Consider the following 25,083-nt stretch of genomic DNA (forward strand, 5'->3'; position numbering starts at 1 on the left):
TTTTATGTGAAGGGACCATGATTTAAAAAAAAAAAAAAAATACTTCTCAATGCCTTTTCTTTCACTGTAATCCAGTTTCTTGCCCTGTTGTGTTTGGAAAGGAAAGCATATTAAAGCTTTTTTCCACCATTACCTCAAATGAAGACTCACATCAAAATGAGATTGTTTACAGGCAATTTTTACATTTGCATGATAGTATAATACAAAACATGCACGCATAGATAAAACAACAAAAGAAAAATATTTTTTAATTTGTGAATGAGTACTAAAATATTTTAATAATTGTAGCTTTTTAAAGGCTAAATAAAGTAGCCTCTCACAATATACTTTTTCAGAATTTCCTTTGTAAATTCTATTTATTTTTTTGGATAAATTATTCCCCATCCCAATCAGATTTTAATTGCTATGGTATTAAGCCTATAAATCACTGCAATTTGGGGAAATGTCTACATGATCTAATCTTTCCAACTGGGAGATATTTACTTTTAATGAACTCGGACAATTATGCTTCCCAAAGTTGCCCTTCAATTCCAGAATCCCTGACCACAGCCATCCTGACCTGTCTCCATGAATAGCATCCTCACAAACACACTGCACAGTGACAGAGCCTCAGCATAAAAATGTGCCCCCCAAGTCCTCTCGATCATTGACCAACATGTATTAAGACTCTACATAAAGTTTGCTGCTGAAAATACAGCTCTGCCCTCAAGAACCTTATAATTTAGTTGAACAAGTGTGTAATATGCCCAGAATGAAAAATAACCATAAAAGGTAGCATTTATTAAATATCAAATGTGCCATACCTATAGGAAGTAAAGTGATGAGGACTGAGACCATTGAGTAGAAGAAGATACAAGTGTGGGTAGAACTTGAGGAGGCCTCAAATAGTAGAGGCCTGTTTAGGAAGGAAAAGATAAGAGCCCAACACAATGTCAGACACAAAGGTAGTCAATAACTGCTAAATAAACAATAAGGGGCTTGCCAGCCAGAGACAATGTCATGGACAAAGACACAGTGGGAAGAATAAATGCATATGGTGTCCCTAGGGAATAACAAGTTGACCAGTTTCTCCAAAGGTTATGGAAAACTGGCAGAAGAGGTGGACGAACTAGCCTAGTTTCAAACTGTTGAGAGCTCATAGGATATACTCTCATCTAAATATTCTATTAGAGACTCACAATTCTCTACATTTGTTGTTAGTGTTCAATTCAATTCCATAAGCACTTACTGAACACTATACACCCCAGGCATTGTATACTCAGGATGTCAAAATGGGTAAAACATTCTCTCTGCACTCAAGGATCTTCTAGTTGAACAGTCAAACACGTAAGCAAATAGTTAAACATATAAGCAAACAGTCGTCAATCGGCGGGCAGGTATAACAGAAATACAACCGCATAGAATATGGGAGCACAAAGGGAGAAGGTGCAGGAAGGCTTCTGGGAGGTGGCAGTACAAGGCTGAATTCTGGAGGATGAACAGGAGTTGTTAAGTACGAGGGAGGTGGACGGGTCTCCCAGAAAGACATAATGAAAAGGCATGAGAGAAGATGAGTCCCAGGACTGCACATGGTTAAGTAGCCCATGAGGGTCAGTGGTTGGGTACATATGACCACAGAAATAGGTAGGGGTCCAGCTACTATTCAGAGGAGCCACTGAAGACTTTAACATGGAAGGAATGATGCAATCAGATTTGTTTTTGGAAAGAAAACTCTAGCAGGATTAAAGAGGTCTGAAGGAGGAATTGGAAGAATCTGTAGTGTTTGAGTCATATTGCTTTTTTTTATTGCCAGCAATAGTAGCAATGTGGGGTTTCACCCTACTGCAAGTACCTTAATTCTTTTCCCAGCACTGACACTAACAGTAATGCACCTTGGAAAAGGCATTTCTCCTCTGTGGCTCTAAGTTTCCTCACTGCAAAATGAAGACACTGTACTAGATGACCTCTAAGCTCCAGATGGCAATAATTCTTCAGGTCTTCTTATTTATCCTCAAGGAAAAGCTGAGTATGTAGAAAGGCAGGTGGAGTTTCAATCTTTACTTGGATTTCCATTGAAGGTAAACAATTTAAATGAGCATGCTACCAAATTTATCAAAGATTTTATTCTTTTAACTTTTATCTAAGTTGTAGAGAGGCTTAAAAGTCCCAGAAAGTTGTGCTTTATGTACCACATGTGCTTGCACAGACTTTAAATTAAACTGCATTTATGAAAACTCTGTGAGCTTTTTGGATTAAATACTATATTTCAGTCCTGAGAATTACGCCAAGTGCACAGAGAGCACCCAGAGGAACATTCACACACTCTGATTGCTTATGAAACCTCCCAGCCCTAGCTCAGCCCAGTTTTATTAAAATTTCTATTAGTGCAGCTCAGTTATGATTAAATATTCTTCCTACTTTTTCAAGAAGAAAAGAATGCTGCTAACCCTTGATAGCTGGTGTCAACTGGGGACATGCATCACAGGGATAAATTAAATCCATAAATAATCCAGAACCTTAATTTAAGCCAAGAGCTTCAATCTCCGTCCTCAACCAACCTTTTCTAAAAGCTGTTAACAAAGTATTCAAATCGCCTTAAATAAGGCTCCTTTGTACAGGGTCAGCTCTAGGTGAAATTGGGAGATGGCTCCTTGCTACCCTCCATCCCCAGGACCCCCACTGCCTACTTGCTCCATATCCCACTCCTAACTATCTTCTAAGTGTCAACTTGCAGTTTTCTTCTTATTTTACCACTTTGCAGCTTGTGACATCGTTAACCACTCCTAGTTTCCTGAATGTCTACCCTTGGCCTCCATAGCTACTCTCCCCTGGGTCTCTTCCTACCTTGTCAATCATGCTATTTTGGACTATCTCTTATGTCAGTTCCTCCCCTACCCACCCTGCTACAGTTTGTCTTTTCTCTGCATGGTCTTCCTGAGAGATATCATTCACACCCATGGTGATGTCACATAAATATGGCCCTGTATGACCTCTTTTTAAACATATATTAAATGCTCGGCAAATTCCTGTGAAATTGAATTGAACAACAACAACAACAAAAATCGTTATGTGCTTCTAATGTGAAAGTTAAGTAAGACTGTACAGGGAAGTGTCTCTGCCTAGTTCATCTCTCCCATGTCTCTGTCTCTCACACACCTTTCCTCCGTTACTGCATGAATTCCTGTCCACCTGCTGCTGCCCTATGATCAATAAGCAGCTTCCACCCTAACTTTGCAGACCGCATCTCAGCGGAAGCCCGGCTCCCACCTACTTCATGCGCCAGACACAGCAGTTGTCTGATAGGCTGTGGCTTATAAGTCCAACGTAAGCTTTACTAATTTCTTCATCCCCTTCTCAACCCCAATTCACCTTCCAAAACCCACTTCCAACGTCAGGGCTCCTGTGAAGTATTATCCAGCTCTCTCTTTCTAGTCAAGCAGAATTGTTCAACCTCCACTAGACTCTGAAAATGCACTTTAGCTAAACCAATCTGTAATAGCATTTGAGCAAACTGAAAAATAGTTGATGGTGAAATGGTCCATCTCCTGAACTAGACTGCAAACTCCCTAAAAGTGGGGACCATATTCCATTCCATTTTGTATCTCGTGACTAGCACAGTGCCCGACACATGGGGATCGTATCACTGCATTTATGTAAAGGGTTTTGACTAGACAAAGAATGGGTACTTATGGGTAATGAAGGCAGGCTTTAGGTTGGGGCCCTTATCTTTCTTTTTTGCTTTTATTTCTTTTTTTCTTTCACTTAATAACAAACATTGTTCAAAAAGTGTGGAAACTAATCCCATTTCTCATTCCACAAGCAAATACATATTATACCAGTCTAAACAGGGACACTTTTAATTTAAAAAATAAGGTCATGGATAGCCTCTGTATTATTCAAAAATGACTAAAATATAAGAAACACAAAGTTCCAAATAGAACACTGAACTCACCTATAAAGAAACACACAGAAATTTCATAAAACATATGCTATATAAAGGTAAGGTACCATTATTTTTCTACTTGATAGGTTATCAATGTTGAACACTGATTTGAAATTATAAAAACAAATGCTTGATGACTATCTTTGGTGCAGGATCCTTACCCAAGAGGGGATCCTTATCATATGAACTGTCACTGAAAGCTGACTTCCCATTACCGACAACAATAGCTTGTGGAATCAACTACATAAAAACAACAAGACAAAGAGAAGTGATCAATGACAACATTACACAATACCAGTACAAGCATGCTTGATATTACGTCTGTGAGAATTTTTGTAAAACAAATCTGGTTTTCCAGTTGACTCACATTTTGCCTTAAGAGAAGTTTATCTTTGTTTCTGATTGCTCTCCAATTGACAGCCAATTAAAGTGGCTTCTAACTCTTTATATGTATATTCCTTTTCTCTTTAGTCACTTCAAAATAATTTGTGATATATAAATGCATACTTTAATAACTGTATTTAAAAATTCTACAGTGAATCTTTTCCTTAAAATGCAAGATCCTTTGAAATATAAATATTGGTTAGAGAATGCATCTATTTAACAGACCTGGAGCAGTTATTATCTACTGCTAAGGTTTCCACTACAAATGCAAGAAAAAAGTGTCCTCGAGCTTTCTGATTGTGACAGCCAAAACTGAATGGGGGAATACGGGGAAGAAACAGAATTTTGCAACTCAAAAATAACCCTGTAAACAGTGAAGAGTCTGCTTTCCTCCAAAGAAGAATCTAAAATTTGAGTTTAAAACATTAAACTCAATTTTTGAGTTAAACTAAAATTTGAGTTTAAAACATAAAACAGACCTGCCCCTGCCTCAACCAATGGAAAACATGATGAGTGCCTGAAAGCAGAAAAACTTCTGAGGACAGCCAGAGACCAAGAAAGGGAGGTGGGACTAGCATCGCCAGCCCAGAAAATGCTGCTCTCCGTCTGGACCAAATGAGACATCACATCAGAGTGGCTGTTCAGCAGCACACTGTAGGGGGTTCATTCCATGAAGTCTCTGGGTATGAACCCCTACCTATCCTTCCCACACTGCAAGGATATCACTTTTGGGACCTCCGCCATCCAGGACAGACAGGGGTCCAAAGTTTGCCAGAGCCAAAGCAAACCTGGGCATAAGACACCATCAAGTACTTAAAAGGAGGTAGTGATCTGGCAGAAATGATATTAAACAGATATGTTGCAAAGAAATCTCTAAGCAAACATAAAGAATAAAAACAAAAACAAGCCACGTAGAGAAGACTGAAATAATTAATCCTTCAATGTGAAGACAAAGATGTACATTCACAAGGAACAATAGCAAAGAGGGAAACATGACCTCACCAAAAAGAAAAAGCAAGGAATCAGTAACCAACCCTAATGGTACAATGACAGGTGAGCACTCTGATAAATAACTTCAAAATAGCAGTTTTAAGAAAACTCAGGCTTCTCCAAAATAACACAGAAGGCAACTCAGAAATTTATCAGATAACTTTAACAAAGAGATTAAAATATTTTTAAGAAATCAAACAGAAATCCGAGAACTAAAAAAAATTTGCTGAACTGAAAATTTTATTAGAGGCTCTCAAGAGCAGAATGAATCAAGCAGAGGAAAGAATCAATGAGCTTAAAGACAGGCTATCTGAAAATATACATCAAAGGAAAAAAATTAAAAAGAACAAAAAGGAATAAAGAATATCTACAAGATATAGAAAATTACCTCAAAAGACAAAATCTAAGAATCATTGATGTTCAAGAGGGAGCTGAGCAAGAGCAAGGGATAGAAACTTATTCAAAGAAATGATAACAAAAAACTTTCCAAAACATAAGAAAGACATACATACTCAGGTATGGTTAGGTCAGAGATCATCAAATAGATGAAACCCAAATAAAACTATCACAAGGTATATAATAACCAAACTTTCAAGGTCAAGGGCAAAAAGAAAAGCCACAAGAAAAAAGAAACAAATAATACATAAAGGAGCTTCAATTTGTCCGACAATAGACTTCTCAACAGAAACTCTACAGGCCAGGATGACATATCCAAAGTACTGGGGTGGGGGATTGGGGGCGGGTACCAACCTGTCCACCAAAAATTCTATATCCCACAAAAACTACCTTATACCAGACCACAACCCCTCCCCCAAAAAAGAAAAAGCTCACAGAATTCATCACCACCAGACCCATCCTACAAGAAATACTAAAGAGAACTGCTCAATCTGAAAGAAAAAACAACACTAACTTGCAAAAAGAAAACATCTAAAAGTATAAAACCCACTGGAAAAAATAAGTAAACAGACAAACTCAGAATACTCTATCACTGGAATTGTGGTACACAATCCACTCATAATTCTACCATGAAGACTGAAAGACAAAGCTATCAAAAATAATAATAGCCATAGCAGCCTGTTAAGAGATAGGCAATATAAAAATATATTAATTGAGACAACAAAAAAGCTTCAAAATCTGGAAGGGATGGAGTTAAACTGTAGAGTCTTTTTAGTTTTTCCTGTTTGTTTGCTTGTTTCTATTCTTTTCTTTATGATCAAAGATAAGTTATCATCTCTTTAAAATAACTTGTTGTAAGACTTTTTTTCTAAATTTCAACCACAAAGCAAAAACCTGTAATAAATATACTAAAAATAAAAAGAAACACATTAAAACATACTACCAGAGAAAATCACTTAACCACAAAAGAAGACAGGAGAAAAGGAAGAGAGGAATTACAAAATAACCAGAAGACAAGTAACAAAATGGCAATAGTAAGTCTTTACCTATCAATAGTAGCATTGAATGAAATGAACTAAATTATCCAATTAAAAGAATAGTGTGGCTGAATGGATGAACAACTATATGCTACCTATAAGAAATTCACCTCATCTATAAAGATACACATAGACTGAAGGTGAAGATATTGAAAAAGATATTCCATGCAAACAGAAACCAAAAAAGAGTAGAAGTAGCTATGCTTATATAAGATAGACTACAAGTCAAAGACTGTAGAAGAACCAGAGAAGGTCACTATAGAATGATAATGCAGTCATTCTGCCAATAGGATAAAACAATTTTAAATATCTGTGCACCCAACACAGGAGCACCCAAGTATATAAAGCAAACACTAATGTATCTAATGGGAGAGATAGACTGCAATATAATAACAGTAGGGGACTTCAACACCCCACTCTCAGTAATAGACAGATCACCCACCCAGAAAATCAACAAAGAAACATCAGAGTTAAACTCTACACTACACTACAGATATGAGCCTAACTAGCATTTACAGAACATTTCATCCAGCTGCTGCAGAATATACTTTCTTCTCATCAGCACATGGAACATTCTCCAGAACGAACCATATGCTAGGCCACCAAACAAGTCTCAAAATTTTTTTTAAAAGGTGAAATTATATTAAGTATCTTTTCTGACCACAATGGAATAAAACTGGAAATTCATAATAAGAGGCATATTAGAAACTACACAAACATATGGAAATTAAACAACATGTTCCTGAATGGTTAATGGGTCAATAAAGAAATTAAGAAGGGAATTTAAAAATATCTTGAAACAAATATAAATAGAAATACAACATACTAAAATCTATAGGATACAGCAAAAGCAATAATAAGGAAAAAGTTTATAGCAATAAATGCCTACATCAGAAAGATTTCAACTTGCCAACCTAATTATGCACCTCAAAGAACTAGAAAAGCAAGAACAAACTAAACCCAAATTTAGTAGAAGGAAAGCAATAACAAAGATTAGAGCAAACATAAGTGAAATTGAGACTTAAAAATACAAAAGATCAACAAAACAAAAAGTTGGCTTTTTGAAAAGATAAACAAAATGGAAAAACCTTTAGCTAGGCTAAGAGAAAAGTAAGAAAGCCCAAATAAATAAAATCAGAAGCAAAAATGGAGACATAACAACTGATACCACAGAAATACAAAGAATCGTTAGAGACTATTATAAACAGCTATAGGCCAACAAATTGGAAAACCTAGAAGAAATTGATAAATTCCTGGACAAACACAACTTACTAAGATTGAGTCTTGAAGAAATAAAAAACATGAACAAACCAATAATGAGTAATGATAACAAAACCATAATTTAAAAACTCTCTCATCAAAGAAAAGCAGAGGACTTGATGTCTTCACTGCTGAATTCTATTAAACATTTAAAGAACTAATACCAATTCTACTCAAACTCTGAAAAAAAAAAATTGCAGAGGTGAGAATACTTCCAAACTCATTCTATGAGTCCAGCATTACCCTGATACCAAAGGCAAAAAAGACACAACAAAAAAAACTACAGGGCAATATTCCTAAACAACATAGATACAAAAATCCTCAACAAAATACTAGCAAACCAAATTCAACAACACATTAAAAAGATCACTCACTATGATTCAGTAGGATTCATCCCTAGGATATAAGGATGGTTCAACGTGCATAAATCCATAAAAATGATACGAAACATTAACAGAATCAAGAATAGAAACCATATGATCATTTAAATAAATGCCGAAAAGGCATTTAATAAAATTTTATATCCTTTTATAGTAAAAATGCTCATACATGGGGTAAAGAAAAAAACATACCTCAAAACAACAGAAGCCATATATGATGGACCTAGTGCTAACAGCATACTGAATGAGGAAAACTTGAAAGCCTTTTCTCTAAGATCTGGAACAAGAAACTGATGCCCTCTTTCACTTTTATTCACTGTTATGTTGAATAAAAGTGAAAGAGGCATCATTTTCTAACACTGGAAGTTTGTGCCAGAATAATCAGACAAGAGAAAGAAATAAAAGGGATCCAAATTAGAAGGAAGAAGTCAAATCACTCTTGTTAGATGATATGATCTTATATTTAGAAAACCATACAGACTCCACCAAAAAATTCTCAGAACTGACAAATGAATTCAGTAATGTTTCAGGATACAAAATCAACATACAAAAACCAGTAACATTTATATATGCCAACAATGAGCAATTTGAAAACCAAATCAAGAAAGCAATTCCATTTAAAATAGGTACAAGGCATACAGAATATCTAGGAATAAACTAACCAAATAAGCAAAATATATTTATAAGAAAAATTATAAAGCTGTGATGAAAGAAACTGGAGAAGACACAAAAAAATTGGAAAAGCCATTCCATGTTCATGAATAGGAAGAATATTGTTAAAATGTAATACCCAAACTGATCCTATAGATTCAATGCACTACCTATCAAAATAATAATGACATTCTTGACAAAAATAGAAAAAACAATCCTAAAATTTATATAGAGTTACAAAAACCCTGAATAGCTAAAGCAATCCTGACCAAAAATAACAAAGCTGGATGCATCACACTACCTGACTTCAAAATATACTACAGAGTTATAGTAACTAAAACAGCACCATACTAGCATAAAAATAGATATATAGACCAATGGAACAGCATAGAGAGCACAGAAATAAATCCATGCATTTATAGTGAACTGATTTTCAACAAAGACACCAAGAATATACATAGGGAAAAGGACAGTCTTTTCAAAAACTGGTGCTGGGAAAACTAGATAACCACATGCAGAGGAATTAAACTAGACCCTACGTATCACCATTTACAAAAATCAAATAAACATGGATTAAAGACTTAATTAAAAGGACTCAAACTATGAAACTACTACAAGGAAACATTGGGAAAACACTCCAGGGCATTTGTCTGGGCAAAGATTTTTTTTAGTAACACCTGAAAAGCATAGGGAACCAAAGGGAAAATGGACAAATGGCATTACATCAAACTAAAAAGCTCCTGCATCGCAAAGGAAATAACCAACAAAATGAACAGACAACCTATAGAATGGGAGACAATATTTGCAAATTATCCATCTAACAAAGGATTAATAACCAGAATATACAAGAAGCTCAAACAACTCAATAACAAAAGAAAGAGAGAGAAAGAAATCAATTTAAAAATGGGGGAAAGGTCTGAATGGACATTTCCCAAAAGAAGACATACAAATGACAAAGAAGTAACAAAAAATGCTCAGCATCACTAATCATCAAGGAGATGCAAATCAAAACCAAAATGAGGCTGGGTGCAGTGCCTCATGCCTATAATCCTAGCACTTTGGGAAGCCAAAGTGGGAGGAATGCTTGAGCCCAGCAGTTCGAGACCAGCCTAGGCAATATAGTGGAACTCCATCTTTACAAAAAATTTTAAAAATAGATGGGTGTGGTAACTCATGCCTGTAGTTTTAGCCACTCTGGAGGCTGAGGCAAGAGTATCGCTTGATCCCAGGAGGACAAGGTTGCAGTGAGCTGTGATCGTGCCACTGCACGCCAGCCTGGTGACAGGATGAGACTCTGTCTCAACACACACACACACGTATCATCTCACCCCAGTTAAAATGGCTTTTATAGAAAAGGCAGGGAATAACGGATGCTGGTATGGATGGAGAGAAAGGACACTCATACATTGTTGGTGGCAATGTAAACTAGTACAGCCATTATGAAGAACATTATGGAGGTTCCTTCAAAACTAAAAATACAATTACCCTGTGATTTAGCAATCCTTCTAATGAGTATTTATCCCCTAAAACAGGAAATTAATATATTGAAGCGATATCTGCACTCCAGTGTTTAGCACTACTCACAATAGCCAAAATATGGACTCAACCTATGTGCCCATCAATAGATGAATGAAAAAAATGTAAAATGCAGTATATACATACACATTTTATATGTAAGTGCCCAACAATAGATGAATGAAAGTACCCATCAATAGATGAATGAAAAATTTTAAAAGGGGGTTTATATGAACAATGAATATTATTCAGTCATAAAAAAGAATGCACACACCGGGCAGAGCAAGATGGCCGAATAGGAACAGCTCCAGTCTCCAACTCCCAGTGCGAGCGACACAGAAGACCGGTGATTTCTGCATTTTCAACTGAGGTACTGGGTTCATCTCACTGGGGAGTGCCAGACGATCGGTGCTGGTCAGCTGCTGCAGCCCGACCAGCGAGAGCTGAAGCAGGGCGAGGCATTGCCTCACCTGGGAAGCGAAAGGGGGAAGGGAATCCCTTTTCCTAGCCAGGGGAACTGAGAAACACAACACCTGGAAAATCGGGTAACTCCCACCCCAATACTGTGCTTTAAGCAAACAGGCACACCAGGAGATCATATCCCACACCTGGCCGGGAGGGTCCCACACCCACGGAGCCTCCCTCATTGCTAGCACAGCAGTCTGTGATCTACCGGCAAGGCAGCAGCGAGGCTGGGGGAGGGGCGCCCGCCATTGCTGAGGCTTAAGTAGGTAAACAAAGCTGCTGGGAAGCTCGAACTGGGTGGAGCTCACAGCAGCTCAAGGAAACCTGCCTGTCTCTGTAGACTCCACCTCTGGGGACAGGGCACAGTAAACAATAACAAACGCAGCAGAAAGCTCTGCAGACCCAAACGACTCTGTCTGACAGCTTTGAAGAGAGCAGTGGATCTCCCAACACGGAGGTTGAGATCTGAGAAGGGACAGACTCCCTGCTCAAGTATGTCCCTGACCCCTGAGTAGCCTAACTGGGAGACATCCCCCACTAGGGGCAGACTGACACCCCACACCTCACAGGGTGGAGTACACCCCTGAGAGGAAGCTTCCAAAGCAAGAATCAGACAGGTACACTTGCTGTTCAGAAATATTCTATCTTCTGCAGCCTCTGCTGCTGATACCCAGGCAAACAGGGTCTGGAGTGGACCTCAAGCAATCTCCAACAGACCTACAGCTGAGGGTCCTGACTGTTAGAAGGAAAACTATCAAACAGGAAGGACACCTACACCAAAACCCCATCAGTACATCACCATCATCAAAGACCAGAGGCAGATAAAACCACAAAGATGGGGAAAAAGCAGGGCAGAAAAGCTGGAAATTCAAAAAATAAGAGCGCATCTCCCCCAGCAAAGGAGCGCAGCTCATCGCCAGCAACGGATCAAAGCTGGATGGCGAATGACTTCGACAAGATGAGAGAAGAAGGCTTCAGTCCATCAAATTTCTCAGAGCTAAAGGAGGAATTACGTACCCAGCGCAAAGAAACTAAAAATCTTGGAAAAAAAGTGGAAGAATTGATGGCTAGAGTAATTAATGCAGAGAAGGTCATGAACGAAATGAAAGAGATGAAAACCATGACACGAGAAATACGTGACAAATGCACAAGCTTCAGTAACCGACTCGATCAACTGGAAGAAAGAATGTCAGCGATTGAGGATCAAATGAATGAAATGAAGCGAGAAGAGAAACCAAAAGAAAAAAGAAGAAAAAGAAATGAACAAAGCCTGCAAGAAGTATGGGATTATGTAAAAAGACCAAATCTACGTCTGATTGGGGTCCCTGAAAGTGAGGGGGAAAATGGAACCAAGTTGGAAAACACTCTTCAGGATATCATCCAGGAGAACTTCCCCAACCTAGTAGGGCAGGCCAACATTCAAATCCAGGAAACACAGAGAACGCCACAAAGATACTCCTCGAGAAGAGCAACTCCAAGACACATAATTGCCAGATTCACCAAAGTTGAAATGAAGGAAAAAATATTAAGGGCAGCCAGAGAGAAAGGTCGGGTTACCCATAAAGGGAAGCCCATCAGACTAACAGCAGATCTCTCGGCAGAAACTCTTCAAGCCAGAAGAGAGTGGGGGCCAATATTCAACATTCTTAAAGAAAAGAATTTTCAACCCAGAATTTTATATCCAGCCAAACTAAGTTTCATAAGTGAAGGAGAAATAAAATCCTTTACAGAGAAGCAAATGCTTAGAGATTTTGTCACCACCAGGCCTGCCTTACAAGAGACCCTGAAGGAAGCATTAAACATGGAAAGGAACAACCGGTACCAGCCATTGCAAAAACATACCAAAATGTAGAGACCATCAAGGCTAGGAAGAAACTGCACCAACTAACGAGCAAAATAACCAGTTAATATCATAATGGCAGGATCAAGTTCACACATAACAATCTTAACCTTAAATGTAAATGGACTAAATGCTCCAATTAAAAGACACAGACTGGCAAAATGGATAAAGAGTCAAGACCCATCAGTCTGCTGTATTCAGGAGACCCATCTCACATGCAGAGACATACATAGGCTCAAAATAAAGGGATAAAGGAAGATTTACCAAGCAAATGGAGAACAAAAAAAAGCGGGGGTTGCAATACTAGTCTCTGATAAAACAGACTTTAAACCATCAAAGATCAAAAGAGACAAAGAAGGCCATTACATAATGGTAAAGGGATCAATTCAACAGGAAGAGCTAACTATCCTAAATATATATGAACCCAATACAGGAGCACCCAGATTCATAAAGCAAGTCCTTAGAGACTTACAAAAAGACTTAGACTCCCATACAATAATAATGGGAGACTTCAACACTCCACTGTCAACATTAGACAGATCAACGAGACAGAAAGTTAACAAGGATATCCAGGAATTGAACTCATCTCTGTAGCAAGCAGACCTAATAGACATCTACAGAACTCTCCACCCCAAATCAACAGAATATACATTCTTCTCAGCACCACATCGTACTTACTCCAAAATTGACCACGTAATTGGAAGTAAAGCACTCCTCAGCAAATGTACAATAACAGAAATTATAACAAACTGTCTCTCAGACCACAGTGCAATCAAACTAGAACTCAGGACTAAGAAACTCAATCAAAACCGCTCAACTACATGGAAACTGAACAACCTGCTCCTGAATGACTACTGGGTAGACAACGAAATGAAGGCAGAAATAAAGATGTTCTTTGAAACCAATGAGAACAAAGATACAACATACCAGAATCTCTGGGACACATTTAAAGCAGTGTGTAGAGGGAAATTTATAGCACTAAATGCCCACAAGAGAAAGCAGGAAAGATCTAAAATTGACACTCTAACATCGCAATTAAAAGAATTAGAGAAGCAAGAGCAAACACATTCGAAAGCTAGCAGAAGGCAAGAAATAACTAAGATCAGAGCAGAACTGAAGGAGATAGAGACACAAAAAACCCTCCAAAAAATCAATGAATCCAGGAGTTAGTTTTTTGAAAAGATCAACAAAATTGACAGACCGCTAGCAAGACTAATAAAGAAGAAAAGAGAGAAAAATCAAATCGACGCAATTAAAAATGATAAAGGGGATATCACCACCGACCCCACAGAAATACAAACTACCATCAGAGAATACTATAAACACCTCTATGCAAATAAACTGGAAAATCTAGAAGAAATGGATAATTTCCTGGACACTTACACTCTTCCAAGACTAAACCAGGAAGAAGTTGAATCCCTGAATAGACCAATAGCAGGCTCTGAAATTGAGGCAATAATTAATAGCCTACCAACCAAAAAAAGTCCAGGACCAGATGGATTCACAGCTGAATTCTACCAGAGGTACAAGGAGGAGTTGGTACCAATCCTTCTGAAACTATTCCAATCAATAGAAAAAGAGGGAATCCTCCCTAACTCATTTTATGAGGCCAACATCATCCTGATACCAAAGCCTGGCAGAGACACAACAAAAAAAGAGAATTTTAGACCAATATCCCTGATGAACATCGATGCAAAAATCCTCAATAAAATACTGGCAAACCGGATTCAGCAACACATCAAAAAGCGTATCCACCATGATCAAGTGAGCTTCATCCCTGGGATGCAAGGCTGATTCAACATTCGCAAATCAATAAACATAATCCAACATATAAACAGAACCAAAGACAAGAACCACATCATTATCTCAATAGATGCAGAAAAGGCTTTTGACAAAATTCAACAGCCCTTCATGCTAAAAAACGCTCAATAAATTCGGTATTGATGGAACGTACCTCAAAATAATAAGAGTTATTTATGACAAACCCACAGCCAATATCATACTGAATGGGCAAAAACTGGAAAAATTCCCTTTGAAAACTGGCACAAGACAGGGATGCCCTCTCTCACCACTCCTATTCAACATAGTGTTGGAAGTTCTGGCTAGGGCAATCAGGCAAGAGAAAGAAATCAAGGGGATTCAGTTAGGAAAAGAAGAAGTCAAATTGTCCCTCTTTGCAGATGACATGATTGTATATTTAGAAAACCCCATTGTCTCAGCCCAAAATCTCCTTAAGCTGATAAGCAACTTCAGCAAAGTCTCAGGATACAAAATTAATGTGCGAAAATCACAAGCATTCTTATACACCAGTAACAGACAAACAGAGAGCCAAATCAGGAATGAACTTCCATTCACAATTGCTTCAAAGAGAATAAAATACCTAGGAATACAACTTACAAGGGATGTAAAGGACCTCTTCAAGGAGAACTACAAACCACTGCTCAGTGAAATCAAAGAGGACACAAACAAACGGAAGAACATACCATGCTCATGGATAGGAAGAATCAATATCGTGAAAATGGCCATACTGCCCAAGGTAATTTATAGATTCAATGCCATCCCCATCAAGCTACCAATGAGCTTCTTCACAGAATTGGAAAAAACTGCTTTAAAGTTCATATGGAACCAAAAAAGAGCCCGCATCTCCAAGACAATCCTAAGTCAAAAGAACAAAGCTGGAGGCATCACGCTACCTGACTTCAAACTATACTACAAGGCTACAGTAACCAAAACAGCATGGTACTGGTACCAAAACAGAGATATAGACCAATGGAACAGAACAGAGTCCTCAGAAATAATACTACACATCTACAGCCATCTGATCTTTGACAAACCTGAGAGAAACAAGAAATGGGGAAAGGATTCCCTATTTAATAAATGGTGCTGGGAAAATTGGCTAGCCATAAGTAGAAAGCTGAAACTGGATCCTTTCCTTACTCCTTATACGAAAATTAATTCAAGATGAATTAGACACTTAAATGTTAGACCTAATACCATAAAAATCCTAGAGGAAAACCTAGGTAGTACCATTCAGGACATAGGCATGGGCAAAGACTTCATGTCTAAAACACCAAAAGCAACAGCAGCAAAAGCCAAAATTGACAAATGGAATCTCATTAAACTAAAGAGCTTCTGCACAGCAAAAGAAACTACCATCAGAGTGAACAGGCAACCTACAGAATGGGAGAAAATTTTTGCAATCTACTCATCTGACAAAGGGCTAATATCTAGAACCTACAAAGAACTCAAACAAATTTACAAGAAAAAAACAAACAACCCCATCAAAAAGTGGGCAAAGGATATGAACAGACATTTCTCAAAAGAAGACATTCATACAGCCAACAGACACATGAAAAAATGCTCATCATCACTGGCCATCAGAGAAATGCAAATCAAAACCACAATGAGATACCATCTCACACCAGTTAGAATGGCGATCATTCAAAAGTCAGGAAACAACAGGTGCTGGAGAGGATGTGGAGAAATAGGAACACTTTTACACTGTTGGTGGGATTGTAAACTAGTTCAACCGTTATGGAAAACAGTATGGCGATTCCTCAAGGATCTAGAACTAGAAGTACCATATGACCCAGCCATCGCGTTACTGGGTATATACCCAAAGGATTATAAATTATGCTGTTATAAAGACACATGCACACGTATGTTTATTGCAGCACTATTCACAATAGCAAAGACTTGGAATCAACCCAAATGTCCATCGGTGACAGATTGGATTAAGAAAATGTGGCACATATACACCATGGAATACTATGCAGCCATAAAAAAGGATGAGTTTGTGTCCTTTGTAGGGACATGGATGCAGCTGGAAACCATCATTCTTAGCAAACTATCACAAGAACAGAAAACCAAACACCGCATGTTCTCACTCATAGGTGGGAACTGAACAATGAGATCACTTGGACTCAGGAAGGGGAACATCACACACTGGGACCTATCATGGGGAGGGGGGAGGGGGGAGAGCGATTGCATTGGGAGTTATACCTGATGTAAATGACGAGTTGATGGGTGCAGCACACCAACATGGCACAAGTATACATATGTAACAAACCTTCACGTTATGCACATGTACCCTACAACTTAAAGTATAATAATAATAAAAAAATAAATAAATAAATAAATAAATAAGAAAATCTTGACACATTAAAAAAAAAAAAAAAAAAAAAAGAATGAAATCCTGTCATTAGCAGCAGCATGCTGCATGCAACTGGAGGTGATTATGTTAAGTAAAATAAGGCACAGAAAGACAATTTCACATGTTCTAATTCAGATGTGGGAGTTAAGAAAGAGGACCTTATGAAGACAGAGACTACGCTGGTGGTCACCAGAGGCTAGGAGGGTAGGCGTGAGGTGGGTATGAAGAAAGGTTGATTAATGGGTACAAAAATACAGTTACATAGAATAAATAAGACTATTGTTCAATAAGTAAGAAGCAGTGCTAGAGTAAACAATAAGCTACTGTATATTTCAAAATAGCTAGTAGAGAATAATTCAAATGTCCCCAACATAAAATGTTTAAGATGATAGATATCCCAACTACCCTGATTTGATTAATATGCATTACGTAAATATGTTAAAACATCACATGTACCCCAAAATATGTACATCTATTATGTATAAATAAAATTAATTGATTGATTAATTAATTTTTTTAAGTAGGAAGAATCCTAGATGTCATGGTTCGGAGACTCCCAGTTGAGTCAGACCATGACACCAAGAGTATAGACCAAATCGGACAGAGAGTGGTTCAGAATAGAGCTGCTTAAGATATAATATTGGCCTCTCAAGGGGGATGTGCTGTTTTACAGAAAGAATATTATAGTTGCATCCATGCTGACCTGTCTTGGATCTTTAATAGCATGAAAAAGACTCAGAAGCAAATAAAAAAATGGGTAATGTGGCTAATAATCCCATATGTAGTGCTGTGGGCTCTTTTCATTTGGTATGAGATCTCATCTCTTGGTTTAATATGGGCTGTCTCACCTCCTAGATGAGGAGGTCACTACAAACTCTGATCATAATACTTCTCTCAGTATTTCTGGCACAGTGTTCAGATGAGTGATCTCCACAGTCTAAAATGCTGCTATGCAGTCTCTGTCCCATGATGTGATCTAACAAATTATCATCAAACAGAAAGAGCAAGAAAACTTGAACTTACAGAGGTAGAAACAACCACACCCAGACACTTATATGCAATTGTGACACTTCAGACACTGGTGAAGATCTGGATTGATCGATCACACCCCTGGATATAAATGATCTATCATTCAACTCAGGCTAAAGAATGGCCACATGGGGGGCACTGGGAACCTAGACCGTCTACCTCCATACATAGCTTAGATAACAAGGATCTACTTTGGAACTACCTACTCTCTCTCTCTCCCTCTTTCTCTTTGTCTCTCTCTCTCTCTCTCTCTCTCTCACACACACACACACACACACACACACAGAGTTAACTGTCTACATCAACATGACTGTAATCTACTGTCTTCATTAGTATTACTTTGCCACTCCAAGAGACTCTTGCTGAGGCACATAACTTGATTGTTCATTACAAGAATTTCCCAAAAGACCATTAACTCTTCAATAAGAAGTATCAACACTGTTCTGCCAACAAGACTCACGCACTCACGTGTTCATCACAGCACTATTCACAATAGCAAAGACATGAAATCAACCTAGGTGCCCACCAAAGGTGGGTTTGTAAAGAAAATGTGGTACATATACACCATGGAATACTATGCAGCCACACAAAAGAAAGGAATCATGTCCTTTGCAGCAACATAGATGCAGTTGGAAGCCAGTGACCTAAGTGAGTTAGTGCAGGAACAGAGAACCAAATACCACATGTTTTCACTTATAAGTGGGAGCCAAACATTGAGTATTCACGGACATAAAGATGGGAACAATAGAAACTGAGGGTTACTGCAGGGAGGTGGGGATGGGGGCAAGCATCAAAAAACTATCGAGTACTATGCTCACTACGAAATCATTCCTAACCCAAATCTCAGCATCATGCAATATACCCAAGAATAAACCTGCGTATGCATCCCCTGAGTCTAAAATAAAAGTTGGAAAAAAAAAAAAGAAGCATCAAAACTCTTGGACTCCTCACCTTGCTGTTTCTATCAAATCCTAAATTATTTCACCATGTTGGCCAGGCTGGTCTTGAACTCCTGACCTCAGGTGATATGACTGTCTTGGCCTCACGAAGTGGTGGGATTGCAGGCATGAGCCACCATGCCTGGCCATTCTTATTCATTCCTGAGCAGTCCCTGCATTGAAAGACCAATTTTAAACCAAACTTCTAATTCTCAATAAAATACAACCTTGCCTCTCCCCCTCTTAATGCTGCCAAGACTTTGTCAAAGCAGTGTTCTCCCTTACTGCATAAGCCATAAACTCAGCTCTGTCCTGTCAATTAGTTGGGTTGATACTTTGTAAGTCAACATTAGACAATCAGAAAGACATCCAAACTTGGGAGTCAGAAAACTTGTTTGTATCTGGCTTTCACACCCACTAGTTAAGAAATCAAACACTGGATTTTGAACACTGAATTTCCTTGTCTGTACTTTGATGATAGGAATAACTTCCTCCCAGGCTTGAGCCCAGGGGTTTGAGGCTGCAGCAGTGAGCTATGATCGCCCCACTGCACTCAATCTGGGCAACAGAGCAAGCCCTGTCTCAAAAACCAAAAAAAAAAAAAAAGGAAAAAAAGAAAAGAACTTTCCCATAGAGTTGAAGATTAGATACAATAATGTATGTGTATAAAAGTACTTTGTAAGTTTTAACATTGTATACAAATGTTAGTTATTATTAATATTAAGCAGAATATTCATCAAACTAGCTGTCCACTGAAGCTATCACCAGCCATGCTACTCTGTAACTATCACACACCACATGACCAGATGTAGACTCCTGAGTAACCTGGGGCTCCCTACTCCCTCTCCCCACAAGGAATAGCTTGGTCTGGTCAAATGTCATCATAATATCCCATTTTAACGTATAAAGTCTTCATTACACTTTTTTCAAAAATAAAAATTAAGATTACTATGATCAATAAGCCTTAATATATTTCCAAAATTTATCTTGTAGGAAGTGAATATAAAAATGAAAAGTTGAATCTATTAATCTTTATTTAAGGCACTGCACATCAATAACTTTTGAAAAAAAATTGAAATATTTGAGTAAGAAGCTACAAGGTTATAATACGCTATACATAATTCAAATAGACTTTGGAAAATATTACCATATAACTCTTCCTTATGAATCAGGTATCTATGGAAATAACTACATTTTAACATAAAAATAGACCATCATTTACTCATTTATCTGCCTGTTCACAAGGAGAGTCCTTTTTCTTCAGGAATTTTAGCTCCTTGACACATACACTAAAAGGCAATTTTCTTGTGTTTTTTTTGGAAACAGTTACTTTCTTGACACTACAAAATACCCCCAAATCTACCTGGCTTAAGATAAGGACTGATTTCTTCTCAACTATAATAATTATTGGAAAAGCACTCCCAAAAATAAAAGAACATCCCACAGAGGGATGGTGAAGTAACAAAACAAATAGTCAAGGGCCAAAAACAAACCTGTACTCATGGAACTCAGGGAAGGAAAGACAAGATGTTCTTCCAGTAATACTAGAAATGAAGGTTTGATGAAATTTTAAGTGAGTAATAAAGAATGAAAACCAATGTCTGGGGCTGCTAAGACATTTCATTGAATTTTGTGAACTCTAGATGAACTCTGAAGGAAAACTGAAGGCATCTGCCATGAGGCAGTTAAGAGCACCAGCACTGCCTGCAATTATTCCTGTGCCCTGCCAATTACTAACTCTTAACACCTAGACAGCTGGCAGTGCGTTGTCACCCTGTTGCTCCTCCACATTCATGTGCCGTCCTACTCTGTGTCCTAGAGACTAAACCATCCTGGCTGCATCAGTGGCTCTTTTGTCCTTTAACTTCCAGTGGGATTCTGCCAATGAAAGGCATCAGTAGGATGCCGGAGGGTAGGAGAGTGAGGCTAGGTATTTACTACACCAGTTCCATGAAGAGTCTCTGAGCCTGGCAACATACCTTCCCCAAATCCACAGACCCCATCAGGCAGTCCTCTTTATAGAGCTTTGGATCCAGGAACGGTTCCCCCTCCCTGTCCCCTTAATTGTAGGGGTAGAACTGATTCCTGATGTTGCTAACTGCTCCTTGTTCCTCAAACCTTGCTAACACCCTCATAAATCTCTTAAGTAAACTCTCCTCCAAATATCCAATTTGAATGTGTTTCTTTTTTTTATTGAGACGGCGTCTTGCTCTGTCGCCCAGGCTGGAGTGCAGTGGCCGGATCTCGGCTCACTGCAAGCTCTGCCTCCCGGGTTCACACCATTCTGCTGCCTCAGCCTCCAGAGTAGCTGGGACTACAGGCGCCCGCCACCACGCCCGGATAATTTTTTATATTTTTTAGTAGAGACGGGGTTTCACCGTGTTAGCCAGGATGGTCTCAATCTCCTGACCTCGTGATCCGCCCGCCTCGGCCTCCCAAAGTGCTGGGATTACAGGCGTGAGCCACCGCACCCAGCCTGAATGTGTACCTTGATAGGACCTTGACTGATCAAGTTATCTAACTTGTTTGGGCTTCGGTGTCTACATCTGTAAAATCAGTCTAGTCAGAGCACTGCTTTAGGCAGTACTCTGGTTGTTGTAGGTGACTAACACACAGGAATTATTCAATTACTACTAATTCCAAGTATATTACATCTCTTCTCATTATTCAAACAGTGTGGATTTTTTAATCTAGGCAAAAATGCAATTTATTTTGCCTAATAATACTATTTTGCAAAATGCCCATGAGTCTTCGCTCTTTAAAAATGAGATTTTTGTTGCTATTGAGTCCTGTAGTCTTGCTATCTTAGTAGCCCCTTAATGTTCATCTTTTATCTCCTGTTTTTATAGTGAATAAACTAGGCTTTTTAATTCAAATACAAGATATAAACAGAAAGCAACATGAAATAAAACAAGGTTCAACATTAAATAACCTATCTCTTCAAGAGGCTTTGGGGACAAGGAAAGGAGAAAACAGATTAAAAATGCCTAAACATGTTTCCTGAGGGACACATGTCCACCCATTTGAAAGGTTTTATTGGCAGTGTAAAAGTTCCATCCATGAAAAATAATGATCATTAGCTTTTCCATGACAATTGTGTTTTGCCTACAACATCCATCATGCTCCTAGAGTCCATAGCTTTTTCACAATTCCAGTCCCTTGGTGCAAGAAATTAGTGAGTATTGATGCTTTTTAATTGTTTCTCACATAAAGTCCACTGCTACTTGTCACAAAGTTCACATACACTAAAAATCATTATTGAATTTTTGGGAGGTCTGTATGTGTGAAGCAATTCTGAACTTGCCCTGCAATTTTAACCAGGTCATACAAGTGAAAGCCTTGGCAATTTGGTTTGATTAACAGGGTAAATTTAAATGAGACCCCAGACTAAATAGGATTTTTTAAAGTGGCAGATCTGTACTAAACCATCTACCAAAAAAAAAAAAAAAAAACCAAGATAACAGAAGGACATATTACAGAACACATATTTTGCAAGAAAAACCAAATAGCTTTTACTTAAATTATAATTGTAAACTAAAGATCTTCAATTTCAGAAGTCAAAATAAGTATTTTTGAAGACTGAAATAGCTTAAGCCCTAAGAACATTACGGTGGACTTCTGTTTCAATAATTCCCAACATTTTAAATAAGCCTATAGCAGTCTCAGATTCTAGCTGTACAGTACCAGAAAAAAAACAATTTTCTGCATTTTCTATACAGAGTATCTACAGCCTTCCAGCAGAGTCTGACTTCTACTATACAGAAACATAGCTTTTAACATTGTCTATACATCTGAATGGGTATGTATAAATAAATATATGTATTAATGTAGTCATATATCTACACACACATACAGACATACATAAACATACAATATATTTCACCAATTCTAAAGTGCAAAATTTTTTCACGTTATCTCTGAAAATGGGATGCATCATATATATGCAACATATTATATATTATATAATGATAACAATGTATTATAGCGTTGTTATATTTTGGCAGCAGTAAATACTATTTTGGCAGCAGTAAATACTATTAGACATATGCACTGCAAGATGACACCATCTTACAATCTATGACATCTTGGATTGTATGTGTGTGTAGTCTGTGTATATGTCTTACTCCTATTGACTTCTTCTGTTATTATTTTAGCATTTTCATCTTTTATGTGCTTCCTACATCAATTTTAAGCTTAGACTCACAGGTTCATAAAACTGGTAAATAAACCCTAGTTACTAACAGAAAATAAGTAAGACAAATGATGAAACATCGTATCAATGCTCACCATACAGAAATTAAAACTTTAATTTGTTAAGCTGCTTATAGTGTAACCAAACTTCAGGAACAAACTTCCAAGAGAAAACACAGCAGGTGAGGTGCACCATTTCCACAGCAGAAAATAATGACCCATGAAACTAACTTAAGGCTATCAGGCTTAAACTTTATGGATACATTATCACACTTACCAGTGATTAAAATGACTTTTCAATGTATGAATGTATGGAACCAAATTTTACATAACATTAAGACACACCACCAGCAGTGTCTAGTTTCAAATCCATGCTATTAAACCCACAAGCACTAAAGCTAATTTCATCTTTTCTATGCTTAACCATGGGTAGATTTCAGTACGTCCCAATCAGTCTCATTAATCTTGCTTTCCATTTGCTGCATTTAGCTCTTACAATCTGTCATTTTCTGATTTAACCTTCTCTTTTCTCCCCTTTATTTAGGTCAAATTTGGACTATATTAAAGGTGAAGTTACGGTTTTTAGAATTACTTATTCTAATTACTATTGCCTTGAGGTTTTTTTTGTTTGTTTGTTTGTTTGTTTTTTTATTACTACACCATAAGCTCTAGGGTACATGTGCACAACGTGCAGGTTTGTTACATATGTATACTTGTGCCATGTTGGTGTGCTGCACCCATTAACTCGTCATTTACATTACATATATCTCCTAATGCTATCCCTCTCCCCTCCTCCCTCCCCACAATATGCCCATATGTGTGATGATCCCCTTCCTGTGTCCAAGTGATTTCATCGTTCAATTCCCACCTATGAGTGAGAACATGCGGTGTTTGGTTTTCTGTTCTTGCGATAGTTTGCTGAGAATGATGGTTTCCAGCTGCATCCATGTCCCTAAAAAGGACATGAACTCATCCTTTTCTATAGCTGCATAGTATTCCATGGTGTATATGTGCCACATTTTCTTAATCCAGTCTGTCACTGATGGACATTTGGATTGATTCCAAGTCTTTGCTATTGTGAATAGTGCTGCAATAAACATAGGTGTGCATGTGTCTTTATAGCAGCAATGATTTATACTCCTTTGGGTATGTAACCAGTAATGGGGTGGCTGGGTCAAATGGTATTTCTAATTCTAGATCCCTGAGGAATCATCACTGTTTTCCACAATCGTTGAACTAGTTTACAGTCCCACCAACAGTGTAAAAGTGTTCCTATTTCTCCACATCCTCTCCAGCACCTGTTGTTTCCTGACGTTTGATGACTGCCATTCTAACTGGTGTGAGATAGTATCTCATTGTGGTTTTGATTTGCATTTCTCTGATGGCGAGTGACGATGAGCATTGTTTCATGTGTTTGTTGGCTGTATGAATGTCTTCTTTTGAGAAGTGTCTGTTCATATCCTTTGCCCACCTTTTGATGGGGTTTTTTCTTGTAAATTTGTTTGAATTCTTTGTAGGTTCTGGATATTAGCCCTTTGACAGATGAGTAGACTGCAAAAATTTTCTCCCATTCTGTAGGTTGCCTGTTCACTGGTAGTTTCTTTTGCTGTGCAGAAGCTCTTTAGTTTAATTAGATCCCATTTGTCAATGTTGCCTTTTGTTGCCATTGCTATTGGTGTTTTAGACATGAAGTCCTTGCCCATGCCTATGTCCTGAATGGTATTACCTAGGTTTTCTTCTAGGGTTTTTATGATTTTAGGTCTAACATTTAAGTGTCTAATCCATCTTGAATTAATTTTCATATAAAGAGTAAGGAAAGGATCCAGTTTCAGCTTTCTACTTTTGGCTAGCCAATTTTCCCAGCACCATTTATTAAATAGGGAATCTTTTCCCCATTTCTGGTTTCTCTCAGGTTTGTCAAAGATCAGATGG

General features: G+C 38.0%; 1 protein-coding gene across 3 annotated transcripts in view; it reads right to left on the bottom strand.

Annotated features, from left to right (window-relative positions):
* The window catches only part of RASGEF1B (RasGEF domain family member 1B), a 633,271-nt gene that overhangs the window by 517,854 nt on the left and 90,334 nt on the right, over positions 1-25,083 (bottom strand). The window lies entirely within an intron of this gene.

The sequence above is a fragment of the Chlorocebus sabaeus genome, chromosome 7 (assembly GCF_047675955.1).
Source record: "Chlorocebus sabaeus isolate Y175 chromosome 7, mChlSab1.0.hap1, whole genome shotgun sequence".
Classification (NCBI taxonomy): Eukaryota; Metazoa; Chordata; class Mammalia; order Primates; family Cercopithecidae; genus Chlorocebus; species Chlorocebus sabaeus.